Source organism: Rhipicephalus sanguineus, chromosome 9 (assembly GCF_013339695.2).
Source record: "Rhipicephalus sanguineus isolate Rsan-2018 chromosome 9, BIME_Rsan_1.4, whole genome shotgun sequence".
Taxonomy (NCBI): domain Eukaryota; kingdom Metazoa; phylum Arthropoda; class Arachnida; order Ixodida; family Ixodidae; genus Rhipicephalus; species Rhipicephalus sanguineus.
In genome coordinates this window covers 19062625-19078467 of record NC_051184.2, presented here as the reverse complement: position 1 = coordinate 19078467, position 15843 = coordinate 19062625, and the positions used below count along the sequence as shown (strand labels likewise).

Here is a 15843-nt window from a genome sequence, read left to right as displayed (position 1 = left end):
AAAAATGTTTCTTGCACGACCACGAAGAAATACGTGATCCGATTTAAAAAAAAAAATGTTTTTTTAAAGCCATGTGTCGAAAAGCTTAATGTATTCGTCCAGATGTTGGAGGCGTCCATGTGTGAATGAAAGGCTATAAATGGGGGTAATCAGAAATTTGAAGGTGGGATTGACCCACTCATTCCGTTCGCCCATGTTTCATGCAGTACTCGATCACTTGCTTATGCCACGTTTGAGTGGTTGTCTGAGAGTGCTCTGACCGTGTTGGAAAGTGGTGAATTCAAAAGCTTTGAAGCTTTACAACGAGAACGCGCAGATATGCAAGTCATGTGCCTCCTTCTTTATCAGCTGTTAGCCCACTTATTTCAGTAGTAATTCTTAGTTGATATCTAACATAAATTTTTCGGCGCCTCCGGAACCACCCGAATGTACCATTAGTTTCGCTGTATTCACTCGGGTCCGACTCCGCTCATGGGACAATCCCTCACGATGTCCTCGCATCTCGGCGCCTCCTGTCGGTCATCCACGTGCGGCCAACACCTGAAAGCGGACGCCATGGCCATCGCGCGTCGACGTCAATTTATCCTGGCGCGTCTCTCCTTCCGAATCTCCTCGCACAGCGGCCGTGACAGCTTTATAAATAGCTCGCGAGCCGGGATGAGATCAGGTGGCGCGTCCCGAATTCCCCAGAGCGCATCCCCTGCGTGCGTGAGTGGCATTCCGCGATCAATGCAGCCGTTAGAGCCCGCGTATGAGCACTGTTTGTGTTTGCGCGTTCGTGCGTCAAAGAACGTTCGTGCACTCGGTGTACTCCATGTCAAGCGTGCGCGCGCGGGGTATGCCTCCGGGAATTCTCGCGCATTATCGCGTGCGTGCGCTGTTTACGGGATTACGGGCTTAGGCGTGCGCACGGGCGGGGGGGGGGGGGGGGGGCGCTCCCTAATTATCTAAAGGGGGCGCCAATTCTGCTTCATACCTTCTCACAGTCGGACCTTTCACGTCATTTTTTAATGCAGGGCTATGTCTACGCAAGTTCTTTTTTTTCTATTTTTTTACAATAGTGGGGACCAAAGGACCCCTGTTGTTTTATTGGAAAAAACTGTTTACTTCCAATTTTTACCCCGGAAAGCTGGGGACCAATGAAAGGTCGTTGTCAGTAACACGTCATCGCTTCATTTTCACTCGACCCAGGGGTGGGGGGAGGGGAGGGGGGCTCGGTGAAACACTTGGCTTCCACCCTAACAGAGAACCCTGCGCACGCCTGTGAATATGTACCAGTACCTACCTGCACGAAATGCGCAGGCATGTGCTCATGTCGGGTGGTATCTCATTGACCTGCGCGAACGGACAGCAGTCGTTGAACACCGTATCATAACGACAGCGTAGGCGCCTCCTGTCGGTCGCATCGAGCGTCCGCTTCCACCGGACGCAGCGGGAGCTCTTTGTGTTCCCGGGTCAACCGATGGTTCCTAAAAATAGTCCGCAACCTTCCTTTTCTCCCCTCGCCCATTTTTCTCAGGGAGAGGCAGGGTCCCAGCCACCCTCTCCACTTGAACACTCCTCTCCACTTGACCTGGAGGGGCGGTCGCCGGGACAGTGGCTATATTTAGAGCCCGTATTATTTCCCGCTTCTGCTTAATCGGTCTATTCTCACACGGTGCGTCACTTTCTTTTAGGGGCGAAGCTCCTTAAGGCGGCACCCGTTCGTCCCTCGTAGTCGTCGTGGTCGTAGTAGTGAGTAACAAGTCTTACGCTTTGACCTCCAAGGTGGTGCCGGTGGGAGATTTCTCCTGTGCGTTGTTGAACAATAAAAAATTCGCAGCGTGCGCGTTAACTAAAAGCCGAATTCTTCTGTCTCTCATTCCCCATTAGCAGCCATTGGCATGTTCCAGTAGGAAACGTTAGTAGAAGTAGAAGTGTAAGTGTTAGCTAAAAGCCGACTTCTTCTGTCTCTCATTGCCATTAGCAGCCATTGTTTATCTCCAAGGTAGTGCCTGGTGAGATTTCTCCTGTGCGTGATTAAACAATAAAAATTTTGTTCAAAACGCCGTTGATTGATGAAATAAACCAACGAAAGACGCCAGATGTTTTGTAAAAGCAGAACGAAAGAACGCCAGATGTTTTTCTTAAAGTGTAGTAGTAGTAGTTGCATGTAGCCACCTCGCCCGATCGTCAACGGGCGAGGTGGACCGGCAACGGCGCGAGGACCCCGCCGTACGAGAGTTAAATCACACTAAAAGACATACTTTGCGGGCGATACACTCTAGTGAGCTTTCAACTTTTCGTCTTAATGTACATGATAAAGAAATTATTTCTACGAAAAACGCAAGGCACTCCTTGAGCAATATGTTTGGTTTTGGGACGCTAAATGGAACCATGAGGCGATGCGAAGCCGGAGCACTTGCACGATCGCGTGATCGCGTTCCGTTGGCTTTCGTTGGGCATGCTACCGACCTCGCGTCGTGGAACGCGCGTCCTGTCTTCCCTCTAGCCTTGCCTTTAATTCGCACAGGGCGAGCGGGGAATGCGGTCGCTCTTGGCGCTCTTTCGCTCGGGAGCGGACTTCTTCCTTGCATTTCACCGATCACAAGTGATAATGAAGGGACCACGTAAACCAACAGTACAATAAAAGTTTGATGTTTAATATATACACGATGTTTCACACTCTTTATATTATGTACTGGGCGCATTTCACGGAAGAGTTTCACGGTTTACAGATGATTCCCTCCGTAGCTTCGCCCCACTCATCATCATTCACCCCGTGGATATGCTGTGATCTTTCTTTCTTTCTTTCTTTCTTTCTTTCTTTCTTTCTTTCTTTCTTTCTTTCTTTCTTTCTTTCTTTCTTTCTTTCTTTCTTTCTTTCTTTCTTTCTTTCTCCTTGCATTTATTTTGTCGATTTGCTCATTAGCCCGGTAACCACTTTTTCTTCCTCCCGAGTTGCTTCCTATTACAAACTCAATACGTCCTTTTCAACTTACCCTTTGTTTCCCCGTTACTTGCTTGCCATAGATGCTTCTTCTTTCCTTCCAGTCTGCCTTATTGTATCGCTGACGATAAACTGTTGAGGTGAAGTCCCCACGCGCGAGCGTGTTCCAGCTCGCTGACCCCGCTGTCTGTATGACATGGCCCACTGATATAAATGTGCAATTCATTTATGTTTTACATGGGTTGACCATCATGAATGGTTACCTTCGGTTATGGGGGGGGGGGGGGGGCACCTTTCATGTTGCCATGATTTGTACGTTCCAGTCTAACTATTCTTAGTGTTACTTTCACATTTACCGTTATTTGTAACACTGTTTGGAAGCACATTATTATTGTAAATCCCCCCCCCCCCAAAAAAAAAAAAACGGCAGGAAGGGGAAGGTGGAAGCTTGCGATGAAAAAAATCCGTAAACAGGGGGTGGGTGCTCGAGCCGACGTTTCGACAAGTGGACTTGTCTTCTTCAAGGCGAGGCAGGGTAAACATTTGCGGTTCTCATGTGCCGGTTTTTTGTAGTCATTTGTTCTACGATGCCCGCCTTGCTCAATGCTCCCCACGTGGCATGTAAATCACTTGGAAATAAATCAATAAATAGTCTCACTTGTTCGCTTTTTTTATGTGCAACAGGGGTGTAGCTCGAAATTATTTCCAGGGGGAGGGGTTGAACCTCCCCCTACACTCCCTCCCCCCATCCCACCCCGCCTACGACAATGAAATGCAACTGCCATCTGCTGTCTTTTCCATTTCTTCTGTGATCGGATTGGTTCCCAACTCACCGTTCTTCCCGTACGCGTTGACAGTATAGGTAGAGGGAAGGTGACAGATGCAGCTTCTTGGGATGCGGGAGATTGCATTTCCCGAGTCCCCAGCGACGTCTCCTTTTGCCCGTTCGCATCGATATGCGGGACTCTCGCCGCCACCTTCTAAAAGGATCTCTTCGTTTTTGTTACCCTCTACTTTCATCACCGAGGACCAGCATTTACCGCTTTTTCCACGGTTTAGTGCTTACCTTCGTTCGGCAGGTGTTCTTTACGAAGTTAACGTCTTCCATTTCGTTCGTCTTCCGGGAGAGGTGCTAGCTAGGTGCACGGCTTATCTTTGCGTGGCCCCGGAAGTTACTGCTTACTTTGAGCGGCCGAAGGCGGTAGCGCGCACTCTATCTTGACAGGAATCATCAGACGGCTCATGCCTTTGTTCATGCTGTGTTTCCTCGACTAGGGCTCCTTCCTTTCAAATAACTTGTGCTCAAATAAAAGTTTTTCTGTTCTGCTCTGTTCTGTTCTCACCGCTCAGCTTGCATTGAAGTGATAGCCGGCGCGAAGGTCGATTCGCTCGCTGCAGTGGCCGCGTTTGCTTACGCTAAAGTTTTGTAACGTTACGCCAGCCCGGTTGCTAATGGGATTAGCTCTAGCCTTACTTCGTATAACGTTCCCATTTGTTGCGATCGCATTCATTGTTTCGCCTTGTGGCTAAACTGTGACTTTTTTTATCGAAGCGGCTCGGGGGATGTTGATAGCGCGTAAGCATGGGTATTCGTTCCAGGCCCGTAGCAAGGAATTTTTTTCGGGGGGAGGGCACTTGCTGACCGCCTTGACTATTTTAGAAAAACACCTATTTTCATTATTTATTTTCAGTAAACCCCCCCCCCCCCCTCTTTATTAGGATTTCGGTTGGGGCGTGGGTGGCTAACCCCCTCCCCCCTGTCTAAAGGCCTGATTCGTTCGATAAAATAAACACTTGGTAGTGAGTTTCTGTTAGTGTTTGGATGAGTGCGTGTGTGAATGTGAAGGTGCGTGCGTTTGTGCCGCATTGCGGTCATATTGCTTACCGAGATACTCCACACAGTGCACGATATATAGGTGTTGTTCAGGCGCACTTTGTACTAGCGTTAGCATAACGCCTTTCCTCTGTGCTTTACTTTTACCTTCAGTTTACCTTCAGTTCAGTCTGCGTTTTGCCTTCTGTCTACCTCCCCACGCCCTGTGTTTCTTTCTTTATATGTGTATCAAACAGACTCTCGGTCTATGGCGTGTGCTAAACCAGTGCGTCGGAACGAAACGAAAACGAAAAAAGAAAACTATATTTTTGACTGGAACAAAAACGTAACCGGAATATTATCTGTTATTTCGTTCCGGAGTGAAACCGAAATATTTTCATCGCTTTTCGGTTCAAGGGAAAATTTGGCAATCCGGAACAACCGGTGCCATGTAACGTGAGCATTAATGCATATCTCAGGCAGGGATTCCAAATTAAAGATGTGTTTATATTTTGGGAAGGACGACAAGGGCGGCAACCGGAGCTGTGTTAACGCAACTGGTCCTTGGTGTGCCAGCCACACAGGCCAGCGTGGAGAGGGCCTTCTCGGAGCTCAAGTTTGTTTTGTCAGAATAGCGGTCTAGCATATAACTCGATGGCGTGCTGCTTTTGAGATCATGCTCACTCCCTTGACGCAAAAGCCTTCAGCCTGCTCAGATAATTCGTGATTGACCTAACTGGAAAGATAAATACTATGTTTTTATCGTTACCTTAATTTCACTTTTTTTTTGTATGCAAATGTAAACCGTTACGAACTGTTACGGAAACATTTTTTTTTTTCCGGAACAGAAACGGAACGGAACTTTTTCCGGTGGAACGAAACTAAAACCGAAACGGAAAACGTTTAGTTTCGACGCTCTGGTGCTGGTAGCAATGGGCAGCGCGTTCTTGTATGCCGCGATTGCTTTCGCGATTGCGAGTGATAAACGATTGCTTTTACCGCGGGCGAAGCAAAACGCCGCTTGTCTACCCGAGTGCACACCGCCTTGCATTGCATGCGGCCCACGTGTCTGCGCACGCACGCAGCTTCGAACTCCCAGCGGATGGCCCACGCTCTAGCGCCGTGGTCGGGATGAACACGACGTTGCCATGCGTATATGCCTCGAGGAAACACATCGCTGGCGGCAATCGTGACAGATGACGCGGGCGCATCTCTCTTGGGGAGGAAAACACTTGTTGGCGGCGATCGTTGAACACAGCACGCTGTCTCCTGAGGTTTCGTGATGTCTCGCGGGATAGCGCCGCTCGCAGTGCTTCCGCTAGAAATATTAGCGCTTCCTCTGCTAAAAAAAAAACAAAAGAAGATCTCGGGCAGGCTGGCTACCCATACTTTCTATACTATCGCGCGCAGGTACGCTGCTTTAACGTAGCCGTGTTACGATGAACGTGGCTGTAGCCGTATTTTGTCGCTTATACGCAGGGCACCGCGACTGGTTCTGTAGCAATCTTTGGCAGCGCGTCCGACCATGTCTTGAAAGCATATTTAGCGCAACGATGGGCGAACGGAAACAACGGGGCGCTTGAAAAGCTTTCACAGTGAGAGTCAAACAACTAGCCGTGACTTGGCCGATACCAAGTGTACGCTGTAGTTAGGGCTCCGTGTTTTCGGTGTTTATTTTTCTTGAAAATCGGCGGATGTTTATCGGAGGGTATATTTTTGGCGGAAATTCGGCGTTTATCGCAGATTATTTCTCGTAAATCCCCAATTCTCCTACATTCGGAGTTTTGAATTATTCCCGAAAAGCCAAAATATTTGATCACTTCATACCTGAATACTAAAACATCTAAACACACGAAGCACATTTTTTTCTAGAAGGTTTTAAAGCACAAAAACATACGCACATGCGAAATACTTGAACACATAACACCTGTATTTGTGCGTATAACAACCTTATTCTTAAAGCTTATTGTAAAACACGCAAGCATACTTTGCGAGGTTACTGTCAGTGATCGAAGCGCGCTCCTTTCGATTGACGACTCTCAGCTTTGAAAATGCCCTTTCAACGTTAGCGCTAGAAACAGGAAGCGCCAGAAGACGCAGCGCGCAGCGAGAAAGTACTGGCCACTGGATATTGTGAAGTCTCCAAAACGACAGGGGTTCAACAATGTTAAATATTTCATAGCACTGATAGTTCGCAAAATCACTCAGGAGCTGGCTCATGTCGTCAGTTTCAAGAAGCACTAATTGAAAAATAGACGCATAGGTTTCGAACGCGCAGGGCAGCTCATGCTTCACATTTGGATTCACAATTTGAACACAGTACCAAAACGATTCTTCGGTGTACTGGAGTTGATCGCACAGGTTCCTCTCAGATGTCTGTCTCCACTTTTCGGTTACAGCAGCGTAGTATCCGTGAAAGTCTGCGACAGTCGTTAAGCGGTCAGTCTCGTCAAGGAGGTCCAACAGACTTGTGACATCTGATGCGAAGACCTCGGTTGGATCACGCCATTGACTGATGAGTGCGTGCAAACGAACCCCCAGTATGGGATAAACTTGGTGTACCAGGGTACTCTCTGCCTCAAGTTCCTTAATGATTGAGAGCACGGCACACGAATTGGTCTTCAGAAACATCATCTTAAAGAGCAAGTCGTGCACAGCTTCAGGCGATGAAATGACTCTTGAGCTTCTCACACTTCGTTCCCTTAACTTCGTGGCTTCTCAAGAAAAACAACATGGCGCGCCAGTAGTCCAAAATATCTTCTAGAGCTTTATAAAAAGAGAACCACCTCGACGGACAAACGGTTTTGAGCGACTTCAAGGACATGCCCATGGCCCAGCACACAAGACCAAACTTGCGGCGCAGCTCCCGCGACGACTTCAACAGGGCAGGAAAGTGCACAACAAAATAATGAACTACGTTAAACGAGCTCGTCCTGATTCCATCCTCCAGAGCGTTGTTGAGCAGGTGGCACGGATCTTTGAAGTGAAGCGCCTTGAATTCGGGGTTGGAGAGTTGCAAGTCCTTGTGAAGCTTCAGCATGTAGGAAGCTGAGTCGGAGCGCAATACAGCTACGTCGCCTATAATAGAGCTACGCGCGGTAAATTTTAAATCGGTAAAACCAGAAGATGTGTCAATCAGCGCTTAGAACTTGCCCTTTCGATGAAGAACGGAACCAGGTCATATTCGCCCTTGAAATCGGAGTTTATCGGATAAATCCAAATTGTCAAAAATTTTACCGGCGAATGTTTATCGGATTTTTTTTTTTATAAAACAGAAAACACGGAGCCCTACTTATACGTCTTATTTACGTCGTGTGGCTCCTGTGAGACACTTGAACACCTTATTTTAGTCTCCCGCATTCTCTATGCAGCGGGCACTGCTCATTAAGAAATATGGACTTATTGGATTGAAGTGTGCGACACTTGACGAATGCCTGTTTCCGGGAGGGTGCGCTGCTCGGCGTGGCCAGGCCCATCGAGCCCTGCTAACTTTCATGAGCAAAACCGATTTGGCCTCGCGTATACAGACATTTTTTTCGTGTTACGATTTATTTTGTCCCCGTCTGCGTTATTTGTTTACTTTCCTTTTCTCCTTTCCCTTCTTTCCTCCTATTTTCTTTTCCTCTACGTTCCCCTTTCCCGAATGAGTAGGCAGGCGTTGTGGCCCTCTGGGTGGCAGCCTGCTACCTCCCTGTTTGCTGTGTGTCCTTCTGTATTCTAATAATAATAGTAATAATAATAATAATAATAATAATAATAATAATAATAATAATAATAATAATAATAATAATAATAATAATAATAATAATAATAATAATAATAATAATATACGTAATTAGTTCGGAGATTAGCTCCATCGCGAAAGTGTGGTTGCGGTGCGGCCACTTCCGTGTATGGAAAGCAAGAACAATTCGACAGCGAATAAGTTTGCCCGGCTTATTTAGGTGTTCAGACGGTTATTTGCAAAATAACGCCAATGCGGTTCAACATTTGGTTGATGAGAGTGACATTGTCACCATCCGCTTTGTAGCACAGCGTTACAAAACGTAACAGCACAAAACGGGTGGATGAATTTCTTAGCCCTTTCATGAACTTTTCCTCCAGTTCCTGTTATGAAAAAGGCAGTATATATATGTATGACACGGGCGTAGCCAAGGGGGGGGGGGGGGGTTCAACCCCCCCCCCCGAAATTTTTCAGTTTTGCTTGCGTATATAGGCACGCGCACATACAAACGCACGCAGGAACGTACATAAAGTATGGTTGACCCCCCCCCCGAAAAAAATTTCTGGCTACGCCCCTGATGTATGATAACCTTCACGCTTCATGTATGACGGCATACCGTCTTTGCGTATTCCTTACACTTAATATTTCGCTGGAAGGTTGTTTTCTCTGTAACCTGAGAATCAGGCCCGTAGCCAGCGGGGGGGAGGGGGCGCCTATGCCCCCCCCCCCCCCCCCCCGAAATTTTGGTGAAGTACGTGTTTTTACCAAAAATAAATGATGAAATTAGGTGTTTTACCTCAAATAGTCAAAGTTTTCAGCAAGTGCCCCCCCCCCCCCCCGAAAAAAATTTATGGCTACGGGCCTGCTGAGAACACTGCTTGAAAGGGCGTCGCCGTAATCATTCAGGTGCATAAGCTCCACCTTGCGTACGAGGCGCCTGATAGGTTAGGTTTGGTTAGCTTAGTGCTAGCCTTTAATGTTAGCGCTGCGTCAGCTTCTTTCCGATTGTAATCTGTTTGATTGGAACGCAAGACATTCCGCTTTGCTTGATGCCATAGAAAGCTTTGACATAGACTTAACGTCTACTTAATAATTATATTCTGAGGTATCACGTGCCGAACTACGATATGGTTATACGGGGCGTGGCATAATGGGGTCCATGTGGCACTATTCAACCTTCGCCTGAATCTAAGAATACGCGAGTGTTTCTGGTCCCACTGAAATGTGGCTGTCATGTCCAGGAATCGAACCCGTACCCTCGTGCGCGACACCAAACCCGTTAAGCAAGGCAGTAACAGTCATTCCAACAGCGCCGTCAGCCTGCTAGCTATGCGCTCACTTCCCAAAAAAGATCTCGCCACGAATCCGTCGATATACGGTGTAGCTAGCACCCGCATAACTGGCTGTGGTTGGGTCTGCAGCGCTAGAGTCTCGTATCGCGGCGCAAATCGGCGGCAACCGCTGTTATACTCTTAATCAAAACTGTTCACCCAAGCGCGCGGAGAGCGGGTACAGCCGTCGAAATTTAGCGGATATACTTTATGCTTCTATATATTGCGACCGCTACGTCGTTTGCCGATAGGAAAACCCGCTTACGGGGCGCATTTTTCCCATTCCCTCTTGACTGTCGCAGGCCGAGGAATGCTTACAACTCGGTCGCGCCTAAGAAGCTAATATCAGGGAATTGCCGCGCGAGCACGTTTCGTTGCTGCCACGCCCCATATTACGCCGCACCAGCGCATAGGCGAGCATCGCAGTTCGAATCGACAGAGTGAAAGAGCAAAAAAAAAAAAAAAACAAGAGGTCAACATAAGACGCAACGTTTGCCTAATACCGTCGTTGTCGCTACAGTCTCACGCAGCGATCGTCGCAAATGATACTAATCGGCTTTATTCTTCCGCGAAGAAAACGGAGAGAGGAAGAAGCTGCCCGGCAAGCTTGTGTAACTTGCCATTTCACCGGTTGTGAGCAGCGTTATGAAAGAGCCCGGAAATAGACGGCTCAGTTCGCCGAAGAAATTTTCGTTTCACTTATTTGCTCAAAAGAGTGGTAAGCTGAGCTAGTGGGACGTGCAGGTGGTGCAGTGGTGTAAGCAGAAATTTTTTCCGGGGGGGGGGGGGGGGGGGGCATGCGCTTGATCCGACATGGGGTCCCGGCAGGTAAGTATGGTCGAGTGTCATTTTGTGCTCTGTATCCACTGGGAGAAAAAAATTTCGGGGGGGAGGGGGTGCACGGGCCCGGTGTGCCACCCCCGGGAGATGTTGTTTAGGTATGGTTTCGCTCAATAAATGTTTAAGTTGGCAGTCGGCGCTCATCCCGTGCTGTTCTCCCTTTTGTCTCTCGTTCTTATTTCGTGCTGTTCATTACTATGCGCTTATTTGCACTCTACCGTCATGTGGAAAAGTTATTAGGAAACTAATTAAAGTACGGTTAAGGAAATATATGTCCTCTCTTCGTGTCAGTTTGGTTTTCACCACGGATACTCCGCAGAGCTCGCGCTCATCCATCTAACTGACCAACTACAAGAACAAAAAAAAAAGTGACGATGGATGTCTAGCACACCCCACGGTGGTCTAGTCGTTACGTTACAGTGCTCGACTGCTGACCCGAATATCGCGGGGTCGAATCCTGGCCGCGGCGGCCACGTTTCGATGAGGGCGAAATGCTAGAGACCCGTGTACTTAGATTTAGGTGCACATTAAAGAACCCTAGATGGTCGAAATTTCCGGAACTCTCCATGGCGTCCCTCGCAGTCATGCCGCTGTTTTGGGACGTAAAACCCCAACAATTATTATTTAGATTTCTGTCGGCCTAACTTTTTATTGGTAACATTTTATTGGTAAGTTTTTACTGGCTTTTGCGGTTGTGCCCACTAACTGCTAAAAAACTATTTACAGAAAGGAATTCAAGTTGTCTCTGTTTCCTATGTTTATTCTCAACAGCGTACCACTAACATAGGTGTGCCTTAGGGCTCTATCCCGAGGCCACTTCTGTTTTTTTCTTTATATTAATGATTTACCTAATTGTCTTTTTTATACCAAGTGCATTTTATACGCTGATGATACCACCATATTTGCCTCTCATAAAGATATCTTATATATCGTTAATAACCTAAATGCAGACAAAATATCCTGAGGTTGTATAATATCATCATGTTATCTATTAATGCAACTAAGACTAAATTTGTTGTATCCTCTACATATCAGCGAAACTTAGCCTAGATTCCACCCATCTCTTTGGATCCCGACTCTATTCCTTCATGTTATGCTTTCCTTAGCATTGTATTTGTTTGTAATTTGAAATATCATAATCCTATTGCTCACATAAAAGAATATGATAGCTTACGGTATATGCATCTTAATTAAAAGACGCCCTCACTTCTCACGTACCACGTTGCTGTCTCTTTACCACAATTTTGTCCGCTCCCATTTTAATTATGGGATAGTACGTAGGGGAAATAGCTACACTATTCATACTGGATCTCTCGAACTTGTTCCGAACCAAGACATAAGGATAATAGACCCTTTTCATAATCCGCAAGTGCGCTTCCCTGCGCTGCATATCCACCCAACTAATGGCGGCACCTGTCCTGCTTCAAGGGGAGACGAAGTCCTAGTTGCACGTGCTGGGGTACGCGTGCTGTGTCCATAGAGCCGAATCTACATTTTCCACGACATAGCGCAAGCAAACTGCGCTTGAATACGGTGTTTGCAGAAAGTGACTAGCCGCCATTAGTCGGGCTAACTGCATAGCAGGAAAGCTAGCTTTACAATTATGAAAAGGGTCTGTTACTTGCGGTTCGCGCTTTTCTAATGCCTGATTCCTTCTAAGCGATAATGACATCCTTAGCATTTCTGGGCTCACTAAATACGAAGTATGTATTTTTTCTTTTCTACAGATTTATGAATAATGAACTTCCTACGGGCACATTTCTAGCATCTAACCTAGCAGATTCGCGTTGAATAGCAATATTCCCTTACCCAAAATGCGCACTATAGTCGGTTACAATCTAAGAAAAAAAATGCCAGCTCTGCCCCGTGCATGACGGCGCGCCTACCATTCGTGTGCAAGAGAGTCGTGTCGGGTTGCTTCCGTCCTAACCGTAAGTACTTTCAGGGACGAAGCACTTTAGGATCTCGCCTTGTCGGCGTGTCATGTCGTCGTCACGGTCCATCCTTATTTATATTAATGACGACTTCGGCAGTAACTTCCAATATACACTTGTTTGCCGACGACTGTGTAATTTAGAATAACGAAGAGCTGAGCTAGTTGGTAAGTATTCATTCTAAAAAGACGTTGCTGCTGAAAATATTATGTTTGGCTGAGCAGTGATATCGAAATCTTTGTTGAAATTTGCCAGGAAGCTCACGTTTCCGACCGAAAACCAGCGAAACGAACGTGTGTCTGAATAGGGAAAAGATAATAAAAAAATAATAATTGGGGATTTAACGTCCTAAAACCACGATATGATTATGAGGGATGCCGTAGTGGAGGGCTCCGGAAATCTCGACCACCTGGGTTTTTACAGCGAAAGCTGTTATGAGATCATTTCACCGGCCGTTTTTGGCGCCGTAGTTGTCCGCCGCCGCCGCCGCCGCCGCCGCCGCCGCCGCCGCCGGTGTCCGTAACCAGTATCGCTCGAAATAAGAAAAAAAACTAAATAAGAAAAAAATTCCAGGATGGAATGAGGTTCGAACCTGGGTCCTCTGCGTGGGAGCCCAGTATTCAACCTCTGAGCCATGCCAGTGCTTGGAACTGCTTTGCTAAAAGGTCCTATACAGGCTTCATGTCGGGAAGGAACCACATTAGCATATGCAATATAGCGTGGTAGAAGAGTAAAATAAGCACCAAGCGTAGCACAACGCGAATTCTGTAACCAGGCGTCACACAATGCGAATTGCGCAACGAGCAGGTTGTTGAATGCTTCCAACCCATTACAAAGGACCCTGCCATGATTCTTCATCAGGCACAGCATCAACAAAGTGCGCATAGTGCCTTACATGGGTTTAGCAGGTACCAACGCTCTCCGTAGAATGACAAAAAATGGCAGAGTGCCTGCTCGCCTACTTCTCAAAAATTACAATTATTTACAGCGTAGTGGGTTCCTCGCAAGTGCACTTGGATTGGTTGCCAAGGAAGCCCATAAGCGCATGATACACTTCCTCTGGGTCTCAGTAAAATTACAATGATTTATAGCGTAGTGGGTTCCTCGCAAGGGCACTTGTATTGGTTGCCAAGGAAGCCCATAAGCGTATGATCCATTTCCTCGGGGTCTCAGTAAAGTTCTTCACTCCCCCCCCCCCCCCGTCTCTTTCCCACGTCAACGTATGTTATACAGCATGACGGGAGGGGGAAATAGCGACCGGGCGTCACCCAATGCAAATTACATAACTGGTGGGCCGTTTAAAGATTCCAACCCATTACAAAGGGCTGAGCCATAATTCTTCATCGTGATCAGTCGTCGCGTGAACAAAGTGCACATAATGCCTTACAGACGTGTAGCTGGTGCCTCGCTTCTCCGCAGAATGACGAATAATGGCTTAGTAGGTGCTTCCAAACTTCACAAAAATTGTGATTTATGGCGTAGTGGGTACCTTTCTAGTGTACTTGTATTGTAGCCCCAAGAGAGCTTAACGGGCTCTAGAAACGCCGCTCTTCCAGCTTTCGCTGTGACTGTGCTGCGGTTTTAGCGCAGGCCTGGCGTTTTTTTTTTAACGTGCCACCTAAATCTGAGTACACAGCATTTTCGCCTCCATCGAAAATGCGGCCGCCGCGCCGGGATTCGATCCCGCGACCTGCGGGTCAGCAGTCGACCACCATAACCACTAGACAACCTTGGTGAGTCAAGAATAGGAAACTCATCTGCAAGGCTCTCGCTAAAAGCTCTTGACGTCACCGAAATGACCGAGTGCAGTCGGATGGGATAGCTATGGAAGTTCTCTCTGGGTGGGACAGGGACGCCTGTGGGCGGGGCTTATATTTATTTTTTTATTGTAACCGACAACAGTTGTGGTAAACAAACTGTACAATTCACTTTTATTTCGGTATGGAACACTCTTCCACTTATTATGAAAATTATAAGATATTTACTTCAATTTAAAAGAAAAGTAAAAACGTAGTTACTTCGAGAAGACTTACGAGAAGGCTTACTGTGTCTTTTTTATTCTTTGTTCTTGTTCCTCAGTGTTTCTTCAACAATGTCGAGATAATAATAATTGCTTGGGTTTTATGTGCCAAAATCACTATATGATTGTGGGGCACGCCGTAGTGAGGCACTACGCAATAATTTCAATCACCTGGGGTTCTTTAACGTGCTCATAAATCTAAGCTCACGGGTGTTCTTTGCACTTCGCCTTGCACATCGCTTCGTAGTTTGTTGTTAAGGCGAACGCCTCATACGTCTCATGAGTCGATAAAGTTCCGAGATATGGCGAGACCTGACATTTCTCGAGACGGTGTCGGCGACTTCAGCGTCAACACGAATGATGAAAAAAAAAAAACTATCTAATAAAAATCGGTCAAAAGCCACGGGTTATACTCGAATGAATGTGTGTGGGCCGTCGGCGACAGAAACTAAAACTTCACTATAATATGCCGTGATCATTGACGTCATGATGACGTCACAGATCGCCAAGTTTTGTAGCGTCATCGTGCCGTAATGACATCACATCACATGATGAAGTAATCACATGACATCGTCGCTTGGTCAAAGGAGGGCCGATCCCAGAGGCAGTGCAAAAGCTTGAGTGGTGGAGAAAGTACTCAGTGCCTCACATCCCGGAGGCAGTGCAAAACCACGTTAAGCGAAGAAAGCTTTCGAGAGGGAATGCCTAGGATCAGTACAATTGACTCAGACGAAAAAAGAGAAAAATAACAAGGTGAGTTTCGCCTGCGAGTCGTCTTCGGCGAAATCATAAGGGACCCTGTGACTTTTTTGTGCAGTAGTTTCGGAGCCATTCTTTGACATTCTTTTTTTCGTATATTCATACTCAATCCTACTTGAAAACTGCGCTATTTGAATGCCTGCACATTCAATAACTCTATTCATTAATTCTGCGCGAATATTATAGAAGCTCTGGCGTGCGGCCTCCGTTCACTGCATTTTTAACACTGGAAATGCGAAGTTAACGACGTCGGCCGTAATGAGTCAGTAACCTAAAGAGAGCGCCGCTTCCTAATCAATACATCGTGCCTTGTTTGGACTGTCTGGGCGTTCTTTTTATTTGCCCGCGCCTTCTTTTATTATCTGCTTCTTAGAAAACTTGTACGTAATTGAGGCTTGATTGGTACGCAGCTGTTGTTAAAAGTCCCCGTAGCACATTGTGTGTTTGCGGCTGTCAGTTAAACAAGCGAAATATACACCGTTGTGCCGAGTGC

The 15843-nt window shown here is 46.8% G+C and overlaps 1 protein-coding gene across 1 annotated transcript in view; it reads left to right on the top strand.

Annotated features, from left to right (window-relative positions):
• Positions 1-15843, top strand: part of LOC119404686 (cAMP-dependent protein kinase catalytic subunit 1) — a 319288-nt gene that overhangs the window by 82428 nt on the left and 221017 nt on the right. The window lies entirely within an intron of this gene.